The sequence below is a fragment of the Cherax quadricarinatus genome, chromosome 3 (assembly GCF_038502225.1).
Source record: "Cherax quadricarinatus isolate ZL_2023a chromosome 3, ASM3850222v1, whole genome shotgun sequence".
In the NCBI taxonomy this organism is placed as follows: Eukaryota; Metazoa; Arthropoda; class Malacostraca; order Decapoda; family Parastacidae; genus Cherax; species Cherax quadricarinatus.
The window spans coordinates 77,712,991-77,740,348 of NC_091294.1; the positions used below are offsets into that span (position 1 = coordinate 77,712,991).

At 41.5% G+C, this 27,358-nt stretch overlaps 1 non-coding gene across 1 annotated transcript; it reads right to left on the reverse strand.

Moving 5' to 3' along the window:
- Positions 1-1,161: 1,161 nt before the first annotated feature.
- On the reverse strand, positions 1,162-27,358 carry LOC128704749 (uncharacterized). Its single transcript, XR_011392977.1, has 2 exons — positions 27,178-27,358; positions 1,162-4,783 (listed from the first exon to the last, which is right to left on the reverse strand). It is a non-coding gene; the product is annotated as an uncharacterized protein (transcript).

Below are 27,358 nucleotides of genomic sequence, written 5' to 3' on the forward strand. Positions count from 1 at the left end.
TTTGCTGGGTCCCTGGTGATGTTGACATACAGGGCAATGAAGAGGCAGACACTGCTGTGCAGTCAGCAGTACATGACCTCCCAGTTTCATATAGAGGTGTTCCATTCACTATTTTGCTGTAATTGTTACCTACCTTTGCACTCATTGGCAACAACGTTGGTCTGATCTGCTCCATAATGAACTACATTCTATTAAACCGAGTATAGGTTTCTGGACGTCTTCTTATCATCAGTGTCGAGGTTTGGAGACTACTCTCCAGTCTTCGCATCGGCCACACTTGTCTTACTCAAGGGTATCTCATGGAGAGGTGCCCTGTTCCAGTTTCTGTTAGCCACATTCTGTTGTACAGCCCACTCTATCAACCAGCACGCAGAATTTACCTCCAACGTCGTCACTGCTCTACTGCCCTTACTTTACCTTCCCTTCTTGCTGATGGACCCTCTTTTAACCCAGACTCTCTCATTGACTTTTTGACAGCAACTGATTTTCTACACAAACACTGATGCCTCTAGTACTCACAGCTCTTTCTACCTCAATCTCTTGCTACCCTCTACCCCTGCACTATCCACTGCCCCGCTGCACTCCATGACCTAATAATCATCCCTCTCCCTCTTGCTGCCCAATACCCTTGCATACTTCCCAGCCCGGCAGCGCTCTATGACCCTTGTAGGTTTAGCGCTTCTTTTATTATAATAATATAGTCTAGCTAGTGACTGTAGTCCAGCTAGTAAGTGTAGTCTAGCTAGTGACTGTAGTCTAGCAAGGTTGAATAATACACACATATATATACACAGGTAAGTATTCTTTGGTATACAACACAGAATATTTATCTACGATATTGCAACATTCTTTAAGAATGTTGCAATGATCCCTTCTGTGCAATACTAGACATGTTCTGTATACAGTCATTTCTCTTATAAAGTTCTACTATACAGCCTCTCCTTATTTAACGACAGAGTTCCATTCCTAAAAAATGTCGGTAAACAAATTCATCGCTAAGTGAGGAGCATACTATAATGGTAGTGGGTTTGTCGACCATCTTTGATATTGTTTTAATGTCACCTTTGCACCATTTATAACATTTCCGGTATATTTTTAAATGTTTATACAGTAGTGTACTGTATATTGTAATAAACAGAATAGAGGAAATCAGCTTTAACCCTTAAACTGTCCAAACATAGATCTACGTTTTTTCAACATTTGAAAGTAGTATGTAAAAAACGTATTTCTTTTTTTTTTTTTACATTTGAAAATGTGTAAAAAAACGTAGATCTACTTTTGGAGCACTACGCATATGAACGTAAATTTGTTTGGACAGTTTAAGGGTTAATATACATTGCTTAGGTATGCATACTGGTCAGAGAGCCCGTCATATGTCCGAGACATCGGTAAACGAGTATGTCGTTAATTAAGGAAAGGCTGTATACAGTCACATGAACTGACTATATATAGTGGAACTTTATAAGAGAACTGACTATATAGTGGAACTTTATAAGAGAACTGACTATATAGTGGAACTTTATAAGAGAACTAACTGTATATAGTGGAAATCTGTAAGAGAACTGACTGTATATAGTGGAGCTTTATAAGACAATTTTACTAAAGTTGCCATTACAATTTTTAGTTATATTCTTAACACTAACAAAATTATTTATAAATATACAGAATTATGACTTATTATAACTACAAGTATCTATTATCATTGGGTTAACTAGTCGATTGCTGATTTGCCGGGTTGTGGTTCGCATGGCAGATTGTGTTCCAATGCTGGCAGTGACAGCCTAGTTGATCAGTACCTGATCCATCACGAGAGCATTTGGGAATTTTTCCAAAGGAACAGAATTGGAAATTCTCAATTTATTATGATCCTAATTGCTTTATTACAATTAAGCTCTTAATTATTATCATAACTGCTTATTACAATCATAATTAAGTGGCAAATTATTATTTTGGTCATCGTGTCCTCGAGGTAGATGCAATGGCTGCCATTTTGTTGCTATTCATTAATTTGGGGGAATGCTAAACCCTTAGGGGGTCACAGATAGATGGGGAGTGGGGGGTAATGTGGGTTGATTGAAGGCCACTTCACTTCCTTGGATTAAGATCCCTCGACCAGCACCAAGGGTTGCCCGCTACTGTGGGTCCTCATGTGCCGGGCCAGAGTAGATTTCCTCATGAAATCCTTTGAACAGAGTAGACAGCGGAATGGCCGTTCATCCGTGTGGACCGTCACGTGGCTCTTAATGGCCGCCTTGTTGGGGAAAACCTTCAAGCAGTCAGAACAGTTGAACTGTTTGTGACCGGAGTGGAAGGCAGTGTGTTCAACCAGTTTAGAGTGTCTGGAGAATGATTTACCACATTCGGAACACTGGTAGGGTTTCTCTCCAGTGTGAACTCTGGTGTGTATAACCAGCGCATATTTACTCTTGAAACCCTTAACACAGAAGGAGCACTGGTAGGGTTTCTCTCCAGTGTGATTCCTCATGTGTAACACCAGGCAGGATTTATTGGTGAAATCCTTTGCGCACACTGTGCACTGGTGTGGTTTTTCCCCAGTGTGTATCCTCATGTGCCTTATAAGAGAAGATTTTATAGAGAAGCCTTTCAAGCATGATGTACAATAAAATGGCTTCTCCCCAGTGTGGACTCTCATGTGCGTTTTTAAATGACCATTTTCGGTAAAGCCTTTCTTGCAGATGGAGCATTGGTATGGCTTCTCCCCAGTGTGGATTCTCTCGTGTTTACTAAGTGCAGTCTTCTCCCTGAAGCTCTTGAAACAGAAGGCGCACTGGTGGGGTTTCTCACCAGTGTGAACTCTCTTGTGTATAGTGAGGTAACTGCTAGCCAGGAACTCTTTGTAGCACACTTGACATCTATATATTTTCTTTTTATTGGCCTCCATGACTGCCCTGGTGGAATTCCTTGAAAATTTACTATTTTTATTATAGAACGAGTTTTATTCTCATGTAACGGCACTTGGCAAACTTTAATTCAGGAAAATTATCAATCTTAGACAAACTTTATGCAATAAAGCATACTTTACTGATTGTGATTTGAAAAATGTAACGCACTTTCTGTGCAAGAATCTGCTTTCAAATATATATTTTACTGTCCGGGAGAAACTGAGGGCATTAAGATACAGCAGAATCACGTATAACGCACCATGCTATAGCAGCCTTCAGTATAGTGGACTTGTGCAATAAACGAGAGAATCCACTGGGTAAACTCCCCCATTAACCTTCGATGTTTTAAACATCGCATATGGCACTATTACGGATACAGGAAAATACTTGTGTATTTAATATTCTATATTATTCAAACTTTACAAACACTGGGAAAATCCTCTCCATTAGTCTGTTTTAGAGGATGCACCGCGCACTGCCAGTTACAAACCGCCTTTTCCTGTATTTGTTCATTTTTATAGTGGCACTGAGTTTAAAGCTTAGATATGATTATAATATTTATTAATATGTAAATATGGGCTAATATAAATCGATACAAGACTTGGCAATACTTAATTTCCACAGTAGTGTGTGTATAAATGTGTATAAGTTGTATTTTATACAGTGGACCCCCGGTTAACGAACTTTTTTCATTCCAGTAGTATGTTCAGGTGCCAGTACTGACCGAATTTTTTCCCATAAGGAATATTGTGAAGTAGATTAGTCCATTTCAGACCCCCAAACATACACGTACAAATGCACTTACATAAATACACTTACATAATTGGTCGCATTTGGAGGTGATCGTTAAGCGGGGGTCCACTGTACTTGTAGAAATAAAGATTATTAATATTTTTATTTTGCTGACTGCATACACAGAGGTGTATGTTGGTCAGTATACCAGAATATACAGTAATACACATTCGTAACTCTACTAGTTAAGTATTTGTGACTGTGTATGCATGACAGCCTTAATGACTACTCACTTGTGCTTTATAGTAATCTGTTTACATTAAAGTTTTATCACCGATGTCATCATTGCTTAGTTCATCTTAAGTTAATTTTAAGCCAGCCCGTAATGCTATGCATAGTATAAGTGGCTTTGGCATACTGCTCTTTTCTGTATTTTTTGTACCTCTGTATGTGTGCACAAATTTTTAAATAAAAAAATAAATAAATAAATAAATAAATAAATAAATGACCTTGTTACCAGCAAGGTCGGACTGGAGTCCAGCTGGGTCCTTATCAAGGTCACAGGAAGTTTAAAGTCTTAGATTAAAGGTAGTTTTTTGTGTTATGAAATAATGGAACGATTCCGTGATGTGTTTTAAAAACGTATGGTTCCTAATAATTATCAAATTCTGTTTTTTCTAAAAATTTAATTCACATTTGATGGATTAGATTCTGTTTTTTAAAAACTGTCAAATTCACATTAGATGCATTAGATTATCTGTTTTCTAAAAACTGTCAAATTTACATTAGATTCTATTTTTTTTTTTAAATTATCCAAGTCACATTAGATGCAACAGATTCTCTTTTACACATATACAAATTCTAAAACTGTCAAAATCAAAACAGAACCAGGGCTGTTCCATACTTCAAAAAATTTCTAAAACTGTCAAAATCACAACCCCCTTAGAAAACCGACTACCATTACTATGACCATCATAGGCCAGAAGCTACGGCACAGCTAATCGACCACTCTTCAAATTCAAAGTCTTTTAAATCGACAAAGGATGAGGTCCTCGGCTGTGAGCAGTGACAAATTCGCCCAAAAAGGAGAATATGTGGAGCGTTTATGCAGAGCAGAGAACTGGATTCATCGTCTGGCAAGCAACCTGCTGGAGATTAATAAGGAAGTTAACCACACATTATTTATACCCGTTAACCTATTACACCAATTAACCCATTAATTACATTATTAATCCATTATCAGAGGAAACAAAAAAGTGTACATCAATGAGTGCCTGACGAGAAAACGTTGGAACATTTTGTTCAGATTGAGAAAACTCATGAAATAACAGTGACAAAATCCATGAGTGGTACACTTGAGATGGGAAAGCTCTAGTGAGAAAAACAGATGTAGGTCGTTTATATACTATCACAAATGAACATGATCTATCCAACTTCCTTAGGGATGCAGATCTTGCCGAAACTGATTAACCAATTTGTCCATAACATTATTATCTACGTGTATTGTGGTGTATCTTCTACAACATTATCATGCAAATCCTTGTACTATCATTTACTAATTAATACCATTTACCTCGTGTCCTATGTTTTGTGCTATTGCTTACTCCATTAAAACTGTACTATTAGTCAAAAATCTTATTGCGCAATTATTACAGTAAATTATACCTCGCAACCTGCAACTCTGTCTTTTTTTTTTAAATATCAAATCTTACCGTTTAAATTTGTTTAAATACAAAAAATGATATGGTGAAATGGTATTTTTTGTTGAATCTCTCGTGTATTCATTTTATAACAGTTCTTTGCATACCTATACTTTATACTGCCTTTTATGAGCAATATTGATTTACTACTCATCACAGTCATTATATTAACCCTTATTAGTAGTTATGAGTATCATTCCTATTAGTTATACATACTCAAATCCTGCATTACTTATATGAATGCAAATACTGATCCTGATATAAACCTAATCTTGCCACCCTCAACACCATTGTTAACGAGGAGCTGCTCAAAATATCGACTTGGATGATAGCTAATAAACTTACACTTAACACTGGCAAAACCTACTATATTATGTTTGGTAGCAGAGCAGGTGTTGTGCAACTTATCATTAAGATCGACAACACTCTAATTGCCAGACATAATGAGGGCAAATTCCTTGGCCTATACCTCGACAACAACCTAAATTTCAGCACCCATATCCAACACATAACAAAAAAAGTATCCAAAATGGTGGGGATCCTCTCCAAGATACGATACTATGTGCCGCAAACTGCCCTTCTCACACTATACCATTCACTTATATATCCTTACCTAACCTATGCTATCTGTGCTTGGGGTTCAACTGCAGCAACACACCTAAAGCCAATAATAACCCAACAAAAAGCTGCAGTAAGAATAATCACTAAATCCCATCCCTGGCAACACACCCCCCCACTCTTCATAGATCTAAACTTACTCCCTGTTCAGAACATCCACACTTACTACTGTGCAATCTATATCTACAGGACCTTAAATTCCAATATTAACCTTGACCTAAAACACTTTCTTGATAGTTGTGACAGGATCCACAAGCATAACACCAGACACAAACATCTCTATGACATTCCCCGTGTTCGACTAAACCTTTACAAAAATTCAATGTACAGTGGTCCCTCATTTTTCGTAATTAATCCATTCCTGGAGCTGTTACTATAAACAAAATTTATGATTTACGAATCAATTTTCCCCATAAGAAATAATGTAAATACAATTAATCCGTTCCTGACACCCAGAAGTATTAAAACAAAAAAAAATTTTACATGAAATATACATGTAGTACATAAACAATACAATGGGAAATGATGAATGAAACATTAACAGCATAACACTTACCTTTATTGGAGATTCTTCTTAGTGTATGGAAGACTGGAGGAGGAGAGAGAGTGGATTGTTTATAGTTTGGAAGGGGAATCCCCTTCCATCAACACCTCAGGTACCATTTGCTGTTCTGGGGTTGCTTCTCTTCTCTGTTTCTTATTGCCACTAGGACCACCTTGAGAGTCACTGGAGTCCTGTCTCGCAAAATAACTGTGGAGAGAGCTCTGTTTCTGGCGTCTCTTTAACACTTCCCTAAAATGGCCCAAGACTTTGTCACTGTACATGTTGCCAACCTGGCTTGCAACAACCTTGTTAGGGTGATGTTTCTCCATAAAGCTTTCCATCTTACCCCACATAGTAAAAATCTCTTTAATTTCTGAAGAAGGCACCTTCTTCCATCTCTCTTCCTCCTCCTCTGCAGCAAGATTCTGGGCTGCGATGTGTTGCTCTTCCTGCTGAAGCTCTTGCAGCTCCTCAGTGGTGAGCACTTCGTTGTGGTCTTCCACCAATTCTTCCACATCCTCCAAACTTATATCCAACCCCATGGAGCTCCCCAGTGCCACAATTGATTTTACAAAAGACATAGGCTCATTAGGGTCAGTCCCAAATCCTTCAAAATCCCTCTTGTCGACACAATCTGGCCACAATTTTCTCCAGGCAGAGTTCAAAGTCCTGGTAGTCACTCCCTCCCAAGCCATACCCATAAGGGTTATGCAATGTAGGATGCTGAAGTGTTCTCTCCAAAATTCCCTTAGGGTCAAGTGAGTGTCTGTGGTCACGGTCAAGCACCTGTGAAACATTGCTTTTGTGTAAAGTTTTTTAAAGTTTGCAATAACCTGCTGGTCCATGGGTTGGAGGAGAGGAGTGGTATTCGGGGGCAAGAACTTTACTGTGATGAACCCAAACTCCTCGAAAATTAGGTCATCCAAGTTTGGAGGATGAGCAGGTGCATTGTCCATTACTAGCAGGCACTTGAGATCCGATTTCTTTTCCACTAGGGCCAAACACTTCATTGAACCACTCAACGAAAATTTCCCTCGTGACCCATGCCTTACTATTAGATTTCCAAAACACACAATTTATTCTTCATAACATTGTTTTTCCTGAACACTCTGGGATTTTCAGAATGGTACACTAGTAATGGCTTCACTTTGAAATCCCCACTAGCATTAGCACAGAACATTAGCGTCAGCCTGTCTTACATAGGCTTGTGTCCTGGCATTGCCTTTTCCTCTTGTGTAATGAAGGTCCTCTTTGGCATTTTCTTCCAAAAGAGGCCTGTTTCGTCACAATTGAACACTTGTTCAGGTTTCAGTCCTTCAGCCTCTATGTACTCCTGGCCTCTTCAAGGGGGGCTCCTTGGCGTAGTGAAGAGGCTCTTGGTCTGAGGAATTAGATCTATCGGTCTTCTTCCTCAGACCGAACCTAATTACCCCCCAATCTCCCCTCCCCTATCCCATCCTCCCCTTTTTCCTTTCCTCCTCCCCCTCCCCACCCCTCCCTTTTGCCCTTCCTCTTTTTGTCCTTTGGGATTTCTCCCACAGGCGCGCTAGTTCCTAGGTAGAGGAAAGGATACCGGGGTCCATCCCATTCCGTTGAGGTTCTTAGCGGTGGCGTAGTTTGCCGTGGAATCTGGATCGCCTGGGGATGTCCCGATCCCTCTCCGGTATCCCGGAGTAGCTTTGGGTGTCTTTCGGGCGACGAGTGTATCTCTGGAAGCCACCTTTCGGATTCCGGGGGTGATGGCCGAAGGAGGTATGCTTTGTGGCGGATATCCGGCCGCCCTCTCTTTTGTCCACCGAGGTAGCTCGGCAGATGTGAGGTTGCTATCCCGGATTGTTAGTTTACTAGCATGATGGGTAGGGTATGGCACGGGTTCCATGCTGCATCTGCGCTACTTGCGGTGCTGAGGTCCTCTTGGGCGCGGAGGGAGATTTCTGGCCCTTTCATTCCTCCTAGGACCTATCCCTCCCCGGTCCCCCCTTTTTTTTTCTTTTTTTTATTTTTATTTTCTTTTCTTCTTTCTTTTTTTTTCTTAAAAACAAAAAGAAAGAAGTAACCTAACCATGGCAGCCCTAGTCCATGAACCTGGTACCCCCGGGCCCCTTCTTGATACCGCACCCCGTTCTGACCCCGCCTCGTCTTTGGACCACTCTTCAGACATTCCTCATGCCTCTGTACCTATTGCCGGTGCTGTTTCCTCACCCGCTTCAGGTACTGAGGCCTCGACTGACTCCTTCGATTTATCGGACCTTCGCTCTCCTCTGACTATGCTTCCGGCCTCTCCCTCTACGGTGCGGCAATTTTCAAATCGCCGACCCGTTCCACATCGGACCAACTCTGGTCCCACGCCTAAACGCCAACTACAATTACCTGCTGATGATACTTCTCCACCTTCTCGTTCTTCTCAGAAACGATCGACACGTCCTTCACTACCTTTCCACGCTCAGTTTCAGACTGAACAGTGGACTAAATTCTTCACTTTACGACCAACTTCCTCTGCTGCCTATCTTTCTGACCATAGTATTGGCAAGGCACTCCTACGCCATGTTGGTAAAGATATTTCTTTTCATGCTCTTAAGAGCGGTACGCGCATCATTACCGTACAGAATGCTACCCAGGCTCATGAGCTCTCTCGTCTTTCCCATATCAATACTGTTCCTGTCACTCTTGAAAAACATCATTCCCTCAATTCTTGTAGTGGTACCGTCATTCTGCCCCATACCATAGTTCAACGAAATTTCCAGACATGTGGCACTGACATTCTAGAACAGCTGGAACTCCAAGATCTCCCAATCCTCAAGGTAGACACTTACGTTCTTCCTGCCCGTGGGCGGAGACGATACCCTAGCAATGTGGCTCGTTTAACTTTTGACAGCCGAGAACTCCCATCCTCAGTTTATATAGCAGGACATCGGTTACAAGTTCGAAAGGTGATCCCTACACCACAACAGTGTAGAAATTGCTGGCGATTTGGCCATCCAGCGAAATATTGCAGATCTATCGCCGAATGCCCAGTCTGTGGTGCCGATGACCATTCTAATACGTCTTGCAATCGATCTCCCTCTTGCCTTAACTGTCATGAGGCTCACCCTTCGTACTCTCGCCGTTGTCAGGTCTATTTAAACGAGCGGGAAATCCGTTACCTCAAAGAGACAGAAGGTCTCCCTTATGCCATGGCAGTTTCTCATCTCCGCCTCCAAGGGAGACTCCCACGTGTTTCTTATTCCCATGTTTCAAAACGTCCCCCCACTTCTGGTATCCCATCTTCTACACCCACCTCTGTGGTTACCTCTCCCATAATCACTCCTGTATCTAATCCTTTTGCTGTCCTCGGCTCAGACGTCCCTACTTCAATGCCTCAGTCTAATCTCGCTTCTTCGAGTTCTCTCTCACAAGCCTCAGTATCGACGAGACCTCGTACGACACCTCCTCCCAATCGTCCCTCTACTTCTCAAAAGTCAAAAAAAGGTCCGGTAACACCTCCTACCCATCTTCCACCTCCTCATTTTACCCTCCCTGTCTCTGTCCCTAGTTCTTCCCCTCTCACTGGCTCAGTTACAAGTGCAGAGGTTCACCCTCCTCCTCGTAATGTACCTTCCTCCCCTGTTCCCTCCCAAGTTTCTTCCTATTCTGCCACCTCCCAGGTTCCTGCCTCCTCTGTCCCCTGCCACGCTTCTCCAGTTCCCTCCACCCTTTCGCCCCCCCCTACCTTGGTACAGTCCAATACAGTTCCAATCTTTACTCATCCTCCCCCTACCATTCCCAATATTGTCTCCCATATGACATCTCTGAATTCCGAAACACTTGAAGCAATCTCTGAATATATTGCAGAGACCAAACCATCAATGGACACTGATCCACCTTCCGCTCTTTCTCTCTCCTCTGCTCCATCTGCGCAACTCCTTTCTTCACAGCGCACCGTTCCTTCGCTGCTTGAACATTTTCCACTGCCTCCGCATGTGGACTTTTCTAACCCTTCTAGTCCGTAGGAACCCTTACCTGCGGATTTCAAGTATCTTTATCATTGCCAATCATGGCCTATTTACAGTGGAATATACGCGGCCTCAGGGGTAATCGGGGTGAGCTTCAGATGTTACTCTCCCAGTTTGCCCCTGTTGGTGTTTGCTTACAGGAACCAAAATTACACTCTGCTGTTATTTCTCACATCTCAGGCTATAATTTATTGTATTCTTCAGATCCTTTTCCTGATGGGACCTTTAATGAAAGTGCCCTTCTTCTCCGCACTGATATTCCGTACCATCAGCTATTTGTTCATACTTCGCTGCATTACACAGCAGCCCGTATCCACTTACATAGGTGGTATACGCTCTGTTCTTTATATCTCTCTCCTTCTCGGGCATTATCTATTCCGGATTTTGCCTTCCTTGTTTCGTCATTACCGCCACCGATTCTGTTACTTGGTGATTTTAATGCCCACCATTTCCTCTGGGGGGGGTCTCACTGTGATTCCCGTGGAATTCAGTTAGAGGCTTTTCTTGCCACCCACCCCCTCCATGTTTTAAATACAGGTACTCACACCCATTTTGATCCTCGGACTCATACTCTCTCTTGCATCGATCTCTCAATCTGCTCTTCCTCCGCCGCATTAGACTTCACTTGGTCTGTTCTCCCAGACAGTGATCATTTCCCAATCATTCTTACTTCCCCTTCATATTCGCCACCTCTTCGCACCCCACGCTGGCAATTTAATCGGGCAAATTGGAACCTTTACTCACACCTAACTGTTTTTAAAGAGGTTCCTTCTTCGTCCTCCATCGATGAGCTTTTACACCTCTTCTCGTCCTCCGTTTTCACCGCAGCTTCTCATTCTATACCCCAAACTTCGGGCAGGCATTCTCAGAAATGCATGCCTTGGTGGTCTCCTGCTTGTGCTCGTGCAGTACGTTTGAAACGCGCTGCATGGGGCAGGTACCGGTACAATAGAACCACAGAGCGACTCCTTGATTTTAAACAGAAGCGTGCGATCGCTCGCCGTGTCATCCGTGACGCTAAACGCACTTGCTGGCGAGATTATGTCTCCACCATCACCTCTGCTTCCTCTATGAGTGCAGTCTGGAAAAAAGTACGAAAACTGAGTGGTAAATATTCTCCTGACCCGGCTCCTGTTCTGCGGGTTGCCGGTGTTGATATAGCAAACCCACTAGATGTTGCCAATGAAATTGGCAATCATCTGGTCCGTATTTCTCAGGGACTCCATCTATGCCCCTCATTTCTTTCCTCAAAGTCTGCCAGAGAGTTAGCACCCTTGGACTTTTCTTCTCTCAGAGAAGAACAGTATAATGTGCCTTTTACACTTCAAGAACTGGAGGCAACACTCTCAGCTTGTCGATCATCGGCAGCTGGGCCCGACGACATTCATATTCGTATGCTACAACATTTACATCAGTCAGCCCTTGCAGTCCTATTACGCCTTTACAATCTTATTTGGTCACAAGGAGTTCTTCCACAGCTGTGGAAATCCGCCATTGTTCTCCCTTTCTGCAAACCAGGCACTACGGGACATGAAACCTCCCACTATCGTCCCATTGCTCTTACCAGTGCAGTTTGCAAAGTAATGGAACGTCTAGTAAATAGACGTTTAGTGTGGTATTTAGAGACACACAACAGTCTCTCCACTCGTCAATATGGCTTTCGTAAGGGACGTTCTACCATAGACCCCTTACTGCGCTTGGATACGTATGTTCGTAATGCCTTTGCGAATAACCACTCAGTTATTGCCATATTTTTTGACCTTGAGAAGGCATATGACACAACTTGGAGGTATAATATTTTACCCCAAGCCCACTCCTTAGGCCTTCGAGGCAATCTACCATCCTTCCTTAAGAACTTTTTAACTGACAGGCATTTCCGTGTTCGGGTTAATAATGTGCTCTCCCCGGACTTTATCCAAGCTGAAGGTGTCCCCCAGGGATGTGTTCTGAGCACAACACTTTTTCTCCTTGCTATTAATGATTTGGCCTCTAGTCTTCCATCAAATATTTGGTCATCACTCTATGTTGATGACTTCGCTATTGCCTGTGCAGGCGCTGACTGTCACCTCCTTACAGTTTCTCTCCAACATGCAGTCGACCGTGTTTCCAATTGGGCCACCACACATGGGTTTAAATTTTCCAGCACTAAAAGCCACTGAATCACTTTCACTAGACGCTCTGTCATCTCCGATCATCCTTTGTACTTCTATGGCTCCCGTATCCCTGAACGTGATACAGTAAAGTTTCTCGGCCTCCTCTTTGATCGTAGGTTATCCTGGAAACCTCACATTACCTCTCTGAAGGCAACTTGTCACAGCCGGCTGAACCTTCTTAAAACCCTTGCTCATCTTTCGTGGGGAGCTGATCGTCGAACCCTCCTTCACCTACATTCCACCCTTATTTTATCGAAACTTGATTATGGTGACCAGATCTATTCAGCGGCATCTCCTGCTACTCTCTCTAGCCTTAACCCCATTCATCACCAAGGATTACGTTTATGCCTTGGTGCTTTTCGCTCTTCCCCTGTCGAAAGCCTCTATGCAGAAGCGAACGTTCCATCCTTATCCGATCGCCGTGATGCCCATTGCCTGCGCTACTATGTACGCTCTCATGATCTCCGCAATCCTTCCATTTATAGAATGGTCACTGATATTAGTAGACATTCTTTATTTGTTCGCCGCCCCTGCTTACTCCGTCCCTTCTCTCTTCGCCTTCATTCGCTCTTGTCTTCTCTTCAACTACCACCTTTCTATGTACATGTAGCATCTCACTTTTCCCTACCCCCCTGGGAAGTTCCAGCTGTTCGAGTCTGTTCTTTCTCCCTCCCTTGCTCGAAAGCCCAACTGTCTACGGTCGCTTCCCGCTCTCTTTTTCTTGACCACTTTCACTCTCATTCTCATGCCATTGCTGTGTATACAGATGGCTCTAAGTCTTCTGACGGCGTAGGATTCGCAGCAGTGTTTCCGGACAGCGTCGTACAAGGGCATTCACTATCTTCGGCTAGTATTTTTACTGCTGAATTATATGCCATCCTTACAGCACTTATCCGTATTGCATCTATGCCTGTGTCATCATTTGTGCTTGTCTCAGACTCCCTTAGTGCTTTACAGGCTATACAAAAATTTGATACACCTCACCCCTTAGTCCTCCGTATCCAACTTTGGCTACGCCGCATCTTTACCAAGCATAAAGATATTGTTTTTTGTTGGGTCCCTGGTCATGTTGACATACAGGGCAATGAACAGGCAGACACTGCTGCGCGGTCAGCAGTACATGACCTACCAGTTTCTTATAGAGGTATTCCATGTACGGACTATTTTGCTGTAATATCTTCCCACCTTCACACCCGTTGGCAACAACGTTGGTCTACTATGCTCGGCAACAAACTTCAGTCTATTAAACCGAGTATAGGTTACTGGCCGTCTTCTTATCACCAGTGTCGAGGTTGGGAGACTACTCTCTCCCGTCTTCGCATTGGCCATACTCGTCTTACTCATGGATATCTCATGGAGAGGCGTCTTGCTCCTCTCTGTGAGAATTGCCAAGCTCCATTATCAGTCAGCCACATTCTGTTAGACTGCCCACTTTATCAACGAGCACGCAGAATTTACCTCTGTCGTCGTCTTCGCCCCGCTGCTCTCTCTTTACCTTCCCTTCTCGCTGATGGACCCACCTTTCATCCGGACTCTCTCATTGACTTTTTGACAACGACTGACTTACTTCACAAATTCTGATACTTTCAGCCCTTTCTACTTCAATCTCTTGCTACCCTCTACCCCCGTACTATCCCCTGCCCCGCTGTTTTTTGTAACCTGCTGATCATCCCCCCTCCCTTCTGCCATCCAATTCCCTTGCTTCCTTCCCTACCCTGCAGCGCTGTATAGCCCTTGTGGCTTAGCGCTTCTTTTTTGATTATAATAATAATATGTACTCCTGGAATTCATGCACATATTTTTCAGCCGCCTTGTGGTCCGAACTGGCAGCCTCACCATGCCTTACCACACTGTGTATGCCAGTACGGTTCTTAAATCTCTCAAACCAGCCTTTGCTGGCCTTAAATTCACTCACATCACCACTATTTGCAGGCAACTTCTTTACCAAATCTTCATGCAACTGCCTAGCCTTTTCACAAATAATTGAGGTCATAAGAGTATCTCCTGCTAATTGTTTCTCATTTATCCACACCAATAATAACTTCTCAACCTCTTCCAGTACTGGTGATCTCATTTTTGTCAGCATAGTTACTCCCTTTGCAACAACAGCGTCCTTTATTTCCTTTTTCTTGGCCACTATGGAACATAAGGTTGTGTAGGGTTTCTTATACATCCTGGACAGTTTGGCCACACTTGTACCACTTTCATATTGTTCAATGATGGTTTTCTTAAATTCAATCGTATTTCTCACCTTCTTTACCACAGGCTTGGCACTAGGAGCTTTGGAGCCATGGTAGCTTATTTAGTACGTGCAAGCACTAAAATAAATGGAATACAGTGGACCCCCGGTTAACGATATTTTTTCACTCCAGAAGTATGTTCAGGTGCCAGTACTGACCGAATTTGTTCCCATAAGAAATATTGTGAAATAGATTAGTCCATTTCAGACCCCCAAACATACACGTACAAATGCACTTACATAAATACACTTACATAATTGGTCGCATTCGGAGGTAATCGTTATGCGGGGGTCCACTGTATTATGAAGTATTTCGCTGGAGCACGTGAGGGGACCTTTGCTCACTGGTAAACAATGCCAGACTGGCTGCCACCCCGTCTCACGCCGTGGGTATGCGTCCCGGACGAACTACGACTCGTGAGTCAACCTATGAAAAGCGAGTCCATGTTTATACGAAAATAGCCCTATGATTGGCGAAATTTACAATTGCCGGGAACTACGAAAAGCGGGGGACCACTGTATTTCAAAGGACCTAAAATCCGGAACACCCTACCTGAAAACTCTAGAACTGCAGACACATTCATCACTTTCAAAACTACAGTTAGAAAACATCTTATCTCCCTGATACACCCCGACAACTAACTACATGATAACCACCTGGTGGTTCACAATTACACTCACTCACCCACTGACTATAAACCCAGAAATACTGATCTTAATCTTAAAATAATAAATCCTAACTAGTCATAAGTTTGCCTATGATACTCCAATATAGACACTTTGTACTGTGCCAAAACAAAAGCATTCACATTGCTAAACTCACAAATTATGATGTAGTCACTTAGCCTTAATACCATAATCTGTAAGGATTTAATGTTAAGAATTAATCTAAGTCTGCCCAAAATGCCTAGCCATGCTAGGTGTCCTAGTGGCCCCCTCTGTAATTAGTATTTTATAACATGTAAACCACACAATACCCAAAACCTGTAAACCCCATATTGTAACCCTTATAGAGAATAAACTTGAATTGAACTGAATTGAATTGAATTTATGAAATGACATACATGATCCTAATAATAACTGTCTTTATTACATTATTACACTGCTAGCCAGGCTAAGATACTACTTAGTGCCAACAATAACATAACAGTATTCAACTATAATGTCACATCATTAAGTAAACAATATGATGATCTCCTAGCAATACTCAGTTCTCTAAATATCAGTATATCTATCATTACTCTCACTGAAACCTGGCCAAAACATGTTACAAACGTCTATGCCATGCCTGGCTACATGGCCATACACAATTGTAGGCCAGATCAATTAGGAGGTAGCACAGCTGTATACTACTCTGACAAACTTGAATGTATAAAATCTTATTGGACAAGGGATGAACATAGTGAATATACATTCGCTAAATTTAAATCTAAAAACCAAAAAAAAACTTTAACAGTTGGAGCAATCTACAGAGTACCTCACTCCAGTATTTACTCATTTAGCAAAAACCTAAGAAACATGATAACTAACACAGAGATGAATAAACACCACCTGATACTTACAGGTGACTTCAACATAAACCTCATTCATGACCACAACCCACAAGTAACTGAATTCACAAACACTATGAGCAACTGCTTACTTCCGCCATCTATAACTAAATCAACAAGAATCTCCGACACAAGTGCCTCATTACTAGACCATATCTGGACAAACACTATATCCCCCTTAAAAGCAGACATAATCACAGATAACACCACTGACCTTTCTCATAACCAACTTGTGTAAATTGCCCCAGGACACAAGATCACATTCTGACTACATGATGAGTCATCTGTTAATAACTTTACTTCAGTCAACCTCAATATTGATGTGTCCATATTTTTTTACGTAAAACCCAAAACCTCTACAACAGGCATTACCCAATCAAAACACAAAAGATCACAGCTAAGAGATTAAAAACCCCTGACTTACAAACAGCATCCTCAAATCCATTGATAAAAAACATCTATATGAAAAACAGTACAGAATAGGTCTAATAACAAAGGCTATGACAAAACGTTACTCGTCAATACTTACTAATCTAATAAGGTCAAATTCAAATTTTTATTTCTTTGCATAGCTTACAATGTGTGGTTGACATGTTATAAGGAGTCTATTTCCCCTGCATAGTTTACAATGTGTAATTACAATATTGATTTGCTAAGTGCAAAGAAAGCCACTATCATGCCAAGGCATTTTAAAAAAAACTATTACGAAAACAGATTTTATGACATTAAAGGTGATATGAAAAAGACCTGGAAAACCCTATCTAAAATTCTAGGATCTAAAAAGCTGTCTTGAAACAGAGTGATTAACTTAATGAAACCAGAAGAACCTCTCCTCCAGCCAACGAACTCAATAATTTTTTCTCGACTGTAGGAACAAATCTAGCAAACAAAATCCCAATGGTTAACACTCATCTGAAAGATTACGTCACTGATAACTACCCAAATACTCTATTTCTAGCCCCAACAAACCCTACAGAAATCTTGCTCATCATCAAAACACTAAAGAACAAGACAGGAGACCTAAATAACTTGCCACCACTTGTGTACAAAAAAGCTTCTCATGTGTTGTCACCAATTATTACAACTCTTTTTAGCAAATCCATTGCATCTTCCACCTTCCCATCCATACTCAAAACAGCAAGAGTTACTCTGATCCTCAAAGGAAGTGATCAATCTGAACTGAGCAACTATAGGCCTATATCAAACTTGCCCCTACTTTCTAAAGTATTCGAAAAATTAATTCACAAACAAGTCTACTCCTTAGTATCCCACAACATACTTAACCCTTGTCAGTTTGGATTTAGGCCGAAAAAAAATACTAACGATGCAATTATACATATGCTTGAACTAATATATACGGCACTCATACAAATGAAATTCCCCTGGGATTTTTCATAGACCTACGAAAAGCATTTGATACAGCTGACCATTACCTACTGCACCTAAAACTTGAACATTAAGGGGTAAGAAGACATTTTCTCGATTACTTAAAATCTCAGCAACAGAAACCAGAACTTACACACAAATGGCGTTAACTCCGCAACACGACCTGTTCTTGTTGGAGTCCCACAGGGTAGTGTCCTTAGTCCACTTCTCTTTCTCATCTATATCAATGCCCTCCTAAATGCATCAAAACTCCTTAAACCCATTTTATTTGCACATGACACTACTTATGTCTTCTCTCACCCAAACCCAACTATACTAACAAATACTGTAAATTACAAACTACTAAAAATATCTACTTGGATGACTACCAACAAACTCTCAATATAGACAAAACCTACTTCATTCTATTTGGAAACAGAACTTCAAATGTACAACTAAGCATATTGATAAATGGTTTGCCCATTTCAAGACACACACAGAGGTCAATAAATTGAATGGAGTTTCAGATTTCAGACCCACATACAGCAAATATGGAGAAAAAGAGAGAAGTTAAGAGAGTGGTGAAGCAATGTAAAAAGAGAGCAAATGAGAGAGTGGGTGAGATGTTATCAACAAATTTTGTTGAAAATAAGAAAAAGTTTTGGAGTGAGATTAACAAGTTAAGAAAGCCTAGAGAACAAATGGATTTGTCAGTTAAAAATAACAGAGGAGAGTTATTAAATGGAGAGTTAGAGGTATTGGGAAGATGGAAGGAATATTTTGAGGAATTGTTAAATGTTGATGAAGATAGGGAAGCTGTGATTTCGTGTATAGGGCAAGGAGGAATAACATCTTGTAGGAGTGAGGAAGAGCCAGTTGTGAGTGTGGGGGAAGTTCGTGAGGCAGTAGGTAAAATGAAAGGGGGTAAGGCAGCCGGGATTGATGGGATAAAGATAGAAATGTTAAAAGCAGGTGGGGATATAGTTTTGGAGTGGTTGGTGCAATTATTTAATAAATGTATGGAAGAGGGTAAGGTACCTAGGGATTGGCAGAGAGCATGCATAGTTCCTTTGTATAAAGGCAAAGGGGATAAAAGAGAGTGCAAAAATTATAGGGGGATAAGTCTGTTGAGTGTACCTGGTAAAGTGTATGGTAGAGTTATAATTGAAAGAATTAAGAGTAAGACGGAGAATAGGATAGCAGATGAACAAGGAGGCTTTAGGAAAGGTAGGGGGTGTGTGGACCAGGTGTTTACAGTGAAACATATAAGTGAACAGTATTTAGATAAGGCTAAAGAGGTCTTTGTGGCATTTATGGATTTGGAAAAGGCGTATGACAGGGTGGATAGGGGGGCAATGTGGCAGATGTTGCAAGTGTATGGTGTAGGAGGTAGGTTACTGAAAGCAGTGAAGAGTTTTTACGAGGATAGTGAGGCTCAAGTTAGAGTATGTAGGAAAGAGGGAAATTTTTTCCCAGTAAAAGTAGGCCTTAGACAAGGATGTGTGATGTCACCGTGGTTGTTTAATATATTTATAGATGGGGTTGTAAGAGAAGTAAATGCGAGGGTCTTGGCAAGAGGCGTGGAGTTAAAAGATAAAGAATCACACACAAAGTGGGAGTTGTCACAGCTGCTCTTTGCTGATGACACTGTGCTCTTGGGAGATTCTGAAGAGAAGTTGCAGAGATTGGTGGATGAATTTGGTAGGGTGTGCAAAAGAAGAAAATTAAAGGTGAATACAGGAAAGAGTAAGGTTATGAGGATAACAAAAAGATTAGGTGATGAAAGATTGAATATCAGATTGGAGGGAGAGAGTATGGAGGAGGTGAACGTATTCAGATATTTGGGAGTGGACGTGTCAGCGGATGGGTCTATGAAAGATGAGGTGAATCATAGAATTGATGAGGGAAAAAGAGTGAGTGGTGCACTTAGGAGTCTGTGGAGACAAAGAACTTTGTCCTTGGAGGCAAAGAGGGGAATGTATGAGAGTATAGTTTTACCAACGCTCTTATATGGGTGTGAAGCGTGGGTGATGAATGTTGCAGCGAGGAGAAGGCTGGAGGCAGTGGAGATGTCATGTCTGAGGGCAATGTGTGGTGTGAATATAATGCAGAGAATTCATAGTTTGGAAGTTAGGAGGAGGTGCGGGATTACCAAAACTGTTGTCCAGAGGGCTGAGGAAGGGTTGTTGAGGTGGTTCGGACATGTAGAGAGAATGGAGCGAAACAGAATGACTTCAAGAGTGTATCAGTCTGTAGTGGAAGGAAGGCGGGGTAGGGGTCGGCCTAGGAAGGGTTGGAGGGAGGGGGTAAAGGAGGTTTTGTGTGCGAGGGGCTTGGACTTCCAGCAGGCATGCGTGAGTGTGTTTGATAGGAGTGAATGGAGACAAATGGTTTTTAATACTTGACGTGCTGTTGGAGTGTGAGCAAAGTAACATTTATGAAGGGATTCAGGGAAACCGGCAGGCCGGACTTGAGTCCTGGAGATGGGAAGTACAGTGCCTGCACTCTGAAGGAGGGGTGTTAATGTTGCAGTTTAAAAACTGTAGTGTAAAGCACCCTTCTGGCAAGACAGTGATGGAGTGAATGATGGTGAAAGTTTTTCTTTTTCGGGCCACCCTGCCTTGGTGGGAATCGGCCGGTGTGATAATAAAAAAAAAAAAAAAAATACAGCAAATATCAAAGAAAGTCTCCAAAACAGTAGGAATCCTTTCAAAGATACAGTACTATGTACCCCAAACAGCTCTTCTTGCTCTTTACAATTACTTCACCTATGGTATTTGTACATGGGGATCAATCACAGCAAATCACCTTAAAACTTTAATAACCCAATAAAAAGCTGCAGTGCAATTGATTACCAACTCCTGCACAAGACAGTACACTCCACCTCATTTTAAGAGCCTTAATTTGTTTAATATACAAAACATCCACACTTATTATTGTGCCTATTACACACACACAACATTAAATATTAACCCTCCTCTCAAACTCCTTAATAACTACAACAGAACACAGACCGTCTACAGGATGGGTATGGGGTACATAATAAGCATATTAAACTAAGACATAATACAAGACAAAAATCACTCTTCGATATCCCTGGTGTCCCTGTACAAAAATACTATAAAGTGCCAGAAGATCTGGAATTCATTACCAGAACACACTAAAGTGTCTCCGCCGTCAACTTAGAATCAATTAACCAGACAAACACTTAACACTTAACATTATTTCTCAACTATTTACATAATTACTTCAAACTTAACCCTTTCAGGGTCCGTCCCGTTGATCAACGGCTTTATGTTGAGTGTCCAAACCATAGATCAACGCCAAAATTCTAGCGCCGTCAAATTTAGCGCGAAAACGCTCATAGGCCTACATGTGAGAGAACAGGTCTGCGTGGTGGGTGTGCGCCATAAACAAAAAATCTAGGCGCCCGCATAGCATTGTGGGAACGCCGGCTCAGTTACCCTTGTTCACCATGCCTCGTCGCAAGTCAGCTCTCACTCCCCGGAAAATTGGGACTCTCCTCTTCCTATCTGATAGTTCTGACACTGACACTTATGCAGCATATGGGAATCTTTATTCAGGAAACGTTTCGCCACACAGTGGCTTCATCAGTCCAATACAAAGAGGAAGGCGTAAGGAGAGGAGGAGAATGAGGTAATCAGTCCCTCAACCTGGAGTCGATGTGTTCAGTCCATCAATCTTGTAGAATGTACATTCTACAAGATTGATGGACTGAACACATCGACTCCAGGTTGAGGGACTGATTACCTCATTCTCCTCCTCTCCTTACGCCTTCCTCTTTGTATTGGACTGATGAAGCCACTGTGTGGCGAAACGTTTCCTGAATAAAGATTCCCATATGCTGCATAAGTGTCTTAATCTTCAACTTGTCGGTTTTTCAAACCATTCATCACAGTTCTGACACTGATGGAAGTGGAAATGAAGACGAATTCTACGGCTTTGATCAGTTAGTGACCGAAAAGAATGACCAGGATATTGATAATAGTGCAGAAAACCCTGACGATCCTCAACCTTCTACCTCTGATGTGGGCACTCGTGACTCATGGTCGGTTGTTCCTCATCGCTAATATTTTCACGTGGCCAGGCCTCTGACTTCAGTAATGATGATGATAGTGACGTGGACTGTGATTTTATTGCGCTCGACTATCAATCGAGTAGTGATAGTGAGGAATCATATTCACCAGTGAAGCGTCGGTATGTTCGCCACCGCATGCGCTCGGGTAGTGTACCCTATGCTGTGCCCAGGGGACGGAGTACATCCCAGAGTACATCCTGTGGCCCAACACCAGTTTTAGGTAGTGATAGTGAGGATGATGTGGCTACACTTGGCATGGATAGACCACAGGCATCAGTGGATGGTGTTAGTGGTGATGGTAGTAGCACCGCCATGCGTGACTCACGAGGCCACGCTGGGACCCACGCTGCTGACTCGTCAGTTCAAGGACAAAGCGGAGCGCCAGCCACCAGCCCACCACAACCACAACCACCCGCACAACCAGCCTATGATGTCCAGTATCCACCAGCAAACCGTATGTGGGATTGGCAGCAAAATCCCAATTTTGTTCCCAAGCCTCACCACTTTGATGATTCTCAAAGTGGAATTCTACCTACTTGTCCCCTTGGAACCACGGCCAATGAACTGGAATTCTTTGAATTATTCTTTGACCAGCCATTGATGGAAATTATTGTCAGGGAAAGTAATAAGTATTTTGAGTACACCATGGCAAATACGATCTTATCACCACAGTCAAGACTACACAGGTGGAAAGAGACGACTGTTGCAGAAATGTATTTGCTTTTTGCAACAATAATGCTTATGCCTCATGTCTATAAGCATAATATAAAAGCATACTGGTCCACAGATCGGCTAATTTCTACCCCGGTCTTCAGTGAAATCATACCAGTGAACAGGTTTATCTTACTCTTACGTATGTTGCACTTCTCTGACAAAACCAGGCCTGACAGAAGTGACAGGTTATACAAGATTAGAAATGTTTTCATGTATCTCAAACAAAAGTTCAGCATATACTTTTATCCATTCAAGAATCTTGTAATTGACGAGTCTTTGATTTTGTTCAAAGGTAGACTGTCATTCAAGCAGTATATACCAAGCAAGAGGAAACGCTTTGGTATAAAACTGTTTGTACTCTGTGATTGTGACAGTGGCCTGGTGTTGGATATTGTTGTATACCAAGATGTTATTGGGTATCTCAGGTGACGTAGTGAGAAACATGATGGCACCTTATCTTGGTAAGGGGCATACATTATATACCGATAACTGGTACACAAGCCCATTACTCAGTGATTTCATGCGAGTGAACAAGACAGATGTGTGTGGCACAGTGCGTTCTAATCGTAAACATATGCCCAGGCTCAACGCAGGTGCTTGTGGTGATGACGTGCAGGTGTTTACTGCCAATGACAGCATGGCATTATGGTGGCATGACAAACGAGATGTCACATTGTTGACAACCATTCACCGTAATGAAATGCAAGACAGTGGCAAAGTTGATCGAGTGACTAATGAACGTATTCGAAAACCAGTGTCAGTGATTGATTATACACAAAACATGCGCTTGGTTGACAAATGTGACATGCAGATTGGTTTTGTTGACTGTGTTCGTAAGAGTTACAAGTGGTACATGAAACTTTTCTTCCATCTCATGGACATTTCAATGCTCAATGCATATAATATGTACCAAATAAAGACTGGCAACAGACCACCGTATGGTGAATTTTGTTTGTCTGTTGTCAGACAACTCATAATGAAGTACCAGGTAATAACACCTGCTATACAACATGGTCCTCGAATTCCTCAGGATATACCCAAGCGTTTGAGGAGAGAAGGTGATCATTTCATAATACAGCTTCCTTCAACTAAGAAGAAATTTGCTCAGAAGAGATGCATTGTCTGTGCACAAACAAAACAACGGCAACAAAGACGCAAAGACACTCGGTTTATGTGTGAGGAATGTAAGGTGCCTCTGTGCATGGTGCCTTGTTTCAAGGAGTTCCACAAGCTCCAGCAGTTTTAAAACCATGTCCAGTGATTGTAAATATGTAAATATATGATAGAACATTAGTATTATACAATATTTGTGCATGTTTATTGTAATAAACAACAGTGGTAAACAATAATATGATAATAACTTTAGTGCGGTTATTGTGTTCAATACAGTGAGTTTATATATATACATTATATACAGTATTGGTCTCTCAGGCCCCAAATGTTAGTAGGAATAGAAAAAAATTGGAAAAGAAAAGAAAAAACAACTAAAACCACAAAATAATGTAATGCGCGTATGTGGAATTCGTCGATGTTGCCGCCACCACATCATTTTTGACAAACTTCTTGGCACTGTATCTCGGTAAGTACTGATCAGATTTTTTTTTTTTGTCTTATTACCTTCACAAAAATATGCTCTTTAATTCTGTAAGAAAAAAATTTTTTTTTTTTTTCAAAATTTCTTGGACACTGGAGCACCACTTCAGATTTTGGCCTTGGACCCTGAAAGGGTTAAATTTGTCTCATTATTGTAATTTGTGGTAAATTACAATATTGTAATTTTTTATATATCACAACTATAAATCTGAATTACTATAAATAACTAGTTATCTAAGTTAATAAAAAAAAAAATTATAATACAAATTAACTCTTCTTCGTACTTAACAAAATTGTAATTACAAATTGTAAATGTTGCAAAGAAATATAGCTTTAATCCTCATTAATTACATTCATTAAACCATTAGTTATACCATTGGTATAAGAGGCCACGCGCTTGCATATTTCAAATCTTACCTTACTAATAGGTATCAGTATGTCACCATTAAAGACACAGCATCATCAACACGGCCACTTGATACTGGAGTTCCGCAGGGAAGTGTCCTTGGTCCCCTGCTCTTCCTCATTTACATCAATGATCTTCCAAACGTATCCCAACACCTGAAACCCATTCTCTTTGCTGACAACACGACTTATGTCATCTCTCACCCTAATCTTGCCACCCTCAACACCATTGTTAACGAGGAGCTGATCAAAATATCAACTTGGATGACAGCCAATAAACTTACACTTAACACTGACAAAACCTACTATATTATGTTTGGTAGCAGAGCAGGTGTTGCACAAATTAACATTAAGTTCGACAACACTCTAATTGCCAGATATAATGAGGGCAAATTCCTAGGCCTATACCTCGACAACAACCTGAATTTCAGCACCCATATCCAACACATAACAAAAATAGTATCCAAAACAGTTGGGATCCTCTCCAAGATACGATACTACGTGCCGCAAAATGTCCTTCTCACACTATACCACTCACTTATTTATCCATACCTAACCTATGCTATCTGTGCTTGGGGTTCAACTGCAGCAACACACCTAAAGCCAATAATAACCCAACAAAAAGCTGCAGTAAGAATAATCACTAAATCCCATCCCTGGCAACACTCCCCCCCACTCTTCATAGATCTAAACTTACTCCCTGTTCAGTACATCCACACTTACTACTGTTTACCTGGAGTTTACCTGGAGAGAGTTCCGGGGGTCAACGCCCCCGCGGCCCGGTCTGTGACCAGGCCTCCTGGTGGATCAGAGCCTGATCAACCAGGCTGTTGCTGCTGGTTGCACGCAAACCAACGTACGAGCCACAGCCCAGCTGGTCAGGAACCGACTTTAGGTGCTTGTCCAGTGCCAGCTTGAAGACTGCCAGGGGTTTGTTGGTAATCCCCCTTATGTATGCTGGGAGGCAGTTGAACAGTCTTGGGCCCCTGACACTTATTGTATGGTCTCTTAACGTGCTAGTGACACCCCTGCTTTTCATTGGGGGGATGTTGCATCGTCTGCCAAGTCTTTTGCTTTCGTAGTGAGTGATTTTCGTGTGCAAGTTCGGTACTAGTCCCTCTAGGATTTTCCAGGTGTATATAATCATGTATCTCTCCCGCCTGCGTTCCAGGGAATACAGGTTTAGGAACCTCAAGCGCTCCCAGTAATTGAGGTGTTTTATCTCCGTTATGCGCGCCGTGAAAGTTCTCTGTACATTTTCTAGGTCAGCAATTTCACCTGCCTTGAAAGGTGCTGTTAGAGTGCAGCAATATTCCAGCCTAGATAGAACAAGTGACCTGAAGAGTGTCATCATGGGCTTGGCCTCCCTAGTTTTGAAGGTTCTCATTATCCATCCTGTCATTTTTCTAGCAGATGCGATTGATACAATGTTATGGTTCTTGAAGGTGAGATCCTCCGACATAATCACTCCCAGGACCTTAAATTCCAATATTAACCTTGACCTAAAACGTTTTCTTGATAGTTGTGACAGAACCCACAGGCATAACACCAGACACAAACATCTCTATGACATTCCCCGTGTTCAATTAAACCTTTACAAAAATTAACAAAAAAATAACAAAAAAAAAAGGCACAATACCGTGACTGGAACGATACACAAATAACCCGCACATAAAAGAGAGAAGCTTACGACGACGTTTCGGTCCGACTTTGACCATTTACAAAGTCACACTAACCTGAAGAGAAGCAGGATGGCTACATATAGGCAGGAAGAGGTGGTGGTAGTAGTAGTAGTACAAGAATTGTATATAATACCAACAAGATGAAATTAAGACACATGCGCAACACCCGGGCATCTCTATCGTAGACGTTTCGCCATCCACTTCTGGTTAGTGTGACTTTGTAAATGGTCCAAGTCGGACCGAAACGTCGTCGTAAGCTCCTCTCTTTTATGTGCGGGTTATTTGTGTATCTTTACAAAAATTCAATGTATGTCAAAGGCCCTAAAATCTGGAACACCCTACCTGAGAACTCTAGAACTGCAGACACATTCATCACCTTCAAAACTACCATTAGAAAACATCTTATCTCCCTGATACACCCCGTCAACTAACTACATAATAACCACCTGGTGGTTCACACTCACCCATTTGACTATAAACCCAGAAATATGTATCTTAATCTTAAAATAATGATTCCTAACTAGTCATAAGTTTGCCTATGATACTCCAGTATAGAAACTTTGTATTGTGCCAAAACAAAAGCATTCACATTGCTAAACTCACAAACTAATATTTAGTCAGTTAGTATTTAGTCAACTTACTCCATAATTTGTTATAATTTAGAGTTAAGAATTAATCAAAGTTTGCTCGAAATGCCTAGCCATGCTAGGTGCCCTAGTGACCCCCTCTGTAATTATTATTTTATAACATGTAAACCACACAATAACCAAAATTTGTAAACCTCACATTGTAACCATTATAGAGAATAAACTTTGATTGATTAATTACATTTAACCCATTTTTTTTATAACCCATTAACAATATAACGACCATTAAAGTTATATTTACCATGGATTGTAGTCTCATTTCGCTCCTCTGGTAATTTAGGATGTACTTCACTGCATATAATACAGTAGAGTAAAAAAAATTTTTTTTTTACTGTAGGAAAAATTTCTTGTGTTGTTGTTGTTGTTGTTGGGTTGTTAAGGGCGGCCAAGACTCAACTATTTTCATTTAAGCTTGATGGGAG